Source organism: Pteropus medius, unplaced genomic scaffold (genome assembly GCF_902729225.1).
Source record: "Pteropus medius unplaced genomic scaffold, Ma_sr-lr_union100, whole genome shotgun sequence".
In the NCBI taxonomy this organism is placed as follows: domain Eukaryota; kingdom Metazoa; phylum Chordata; class Mammalia; order Chiroptera; family Pteropodidae; genus Pteropus; species Pteropus medius.
In genome coordinates this window covers 5,726,130-5,728,618 of record NW_024350923.1, presented here as the reverse complement: position 1 = coordinate 5,728,618, position 2,489 = coordinate 5,726,130, and positions in this window count along the sequence as shown.

Below are 2,489 nucleotides of genomic sequence, written 5' to 3'. Positions count from 1 at the left end.
CCGCAAAGTGAAAGTTTGGGGAAAATATGCATGCCGCCCATCAGCTAGACAGTGCTATTGTCTATGGCAGGAATCTGCAAACATTTTCTGTAAAAAGCCAGACAGTAAATGTTTGAGGCTTAAGGGCCACAAGGCTCTAGAAACTACTTAAGTCTGTCTTCGTAGCAGACTCGGCCAAAGACTATCCATAAGCAAGAGTATGGCTGTGTTCCAATAAAATTTTATGGATACTGAAATTTGGATTTTATATAACTTCCACACAATTTTTTTTTTTTTGCTTTTTTTTTTCAGGCATTAAAAAATGTAAAAACTATTCTTAACTTACAAGCCTTACCGAGACAGGCAGCTGGTCGGACTGACCTGTGGTCTATGACCTACGAAGGGCTCCTGCTGCTATGTAAGAAAAGGCAAAGGGCAGAGGACATAAACATGCAAGTTGCAAAAGAGGAAATCCAAATGGTTACTAAACATTTATAACAGGACGTGGAATGACATTTTTCCTGTTATCTGAGTATGATACATAACAAACAATCCCACATTCTAGAGAGAGAGTCTTGACATGCTCTTGACAGCTTTCTGTAAGAGACCTGAACCAATCTATCAAACCCCGTCAGCCACTTCCAAACAACAGGGAACAAATAATTCAGAAAAGGATTCAAAAATGGAGGTCTGGTGTCATACCTCGCCTATTTGACAACCTGAGCAGATGATTTTTAAACTCTACCCTCCTCCATAAGACGTTATTTGTAGTAATTAACATGAAATGAAACCATGCCCAATATTGAAGGTGTTACATATTTCAAAACAGATCCAGCCATTGTTTCAATAACTTACCCTTTTGGTTTTTAGTCTTCTTTATGGGCTCTATTGGGTCAATGTCTTTTCACATTAGGACAGTGTCCTAATCACACTCATTTAGGCACTAATGTAAAGGGATTTTGCAGATGTAATTATGGTCCCAAATCATTTGACCTTAAGAAAAAGACATTATCTTGGTGGATCTAACCTAAAGCGTGGGCCCTTGAAAAACAGAGTTTCCCTAGCTATGGAAGAAACCTCTAGAAAGGAATGCAACACTTTGATTTCAGCCTTGCTGAGTGGAGAACAGACATGCTGTGCCCAGACTTCTGACCTACAGAACTGTGGACTAATAATTGGGTGTTGTTTTAAGCCACTAAGCTTGTAATAGATTATTACACGGCAATAAAAAACAAATACACCTTTTATTGCCTGTACCAAGGTGGACCACTCCCACCCTCCACCCTTGGTCCCCACCAGGAAGAACCCTTAGAGAGTAAAGGGTTTTCCCAAGCACCCTGCCCTTGACAATGGTTAATATGCAGACTACAATGTGCTCCACACTGCCCGACTGAAGCCAGGACAGGGTGCTCCCCCTGCCTGGCCCCTGTCTCTTATTTGATGCCCTGAGGGTCCCCTAGATGCCTTTGGCCTCTTTGGTACAGTCCTGAGAATCACTGCTTTGGGAAAAGCCCATACTTTCTTTAATCTGCCCCTTCCTTTGCGTGTTGTTGTTGTTTTGTTTTGTTGCTTTTTAAAAAAATATTGTAAATAAGGCCACGACAAACATCTTTGTATGTAACACTTTGGATTTGGGCTGCTTTTCTTAGAACAAGAAATGCTAAGTCAAGGAGGAATGAACATTTTTAAGGCTCTTGATATATGCTGCCAAAGCTTTCTAGACGCTACCAGTTTACCATCCCACTAGCTGAGTGTGATGCTTAAGGTCATTTGATCGAAGCTGAGCCAGAGGTTTTTGCTCAACTAATTAGGAGATATTTCTGGGGGAAAGCCCTCTTCACAATTTTACCTCTAAACTCTTTGCCCTTAGTGACTCATCTTCACTACCAAGCTTCCGGTCCCCCACTGGAAATCTCTACCTGGAAATCTCAAAGGCACCCAAACCTAACGACCAAAACTAAGTCATCTGTCACCTTTCCACTCCTTTTCTACCAAAATGCTCCAGATCCAAAAAACAGACCTATCACTGTGGCTGGGGCTATGGTGATAACTACGATGATAAACATGGCAACCAGACTTCCTAACGAAGCCACCCTTTTAAGATGAACGAGGGCTCGGGAAGACAAGTCATCCTTTCCAAGGCAGGGCACAGAATGGGACAGTTGAGGACAAATATACGACAGCGCCTGCGCACCAAGCTACAGGACAAAAGGGTGACGAACGTGCGTCATGGACCATCGCCGAGCAGGCGACGTCCGGAAAACAGGTATCCAGGCCTTGCACAAAAACGCGGTTTCGCTGCCAAGAGCTGGGGACTTCGCGCGCCGGTATTTTGCGGCCCGCGAGAGACAACGACGCAGCCGCCGTAGGGCGTACCGACCGCCCGGCGCGGGTGGGCGTGTCGGAGTTTTGCGCACGCGCCCTCGGACACGCGTGCGCGAGCGTAGTCCGGGAACCAGGAGAAGAACGCGGAGCGGAAGGGGTGGGGCCGAACCCCGGTCTCGCGCATG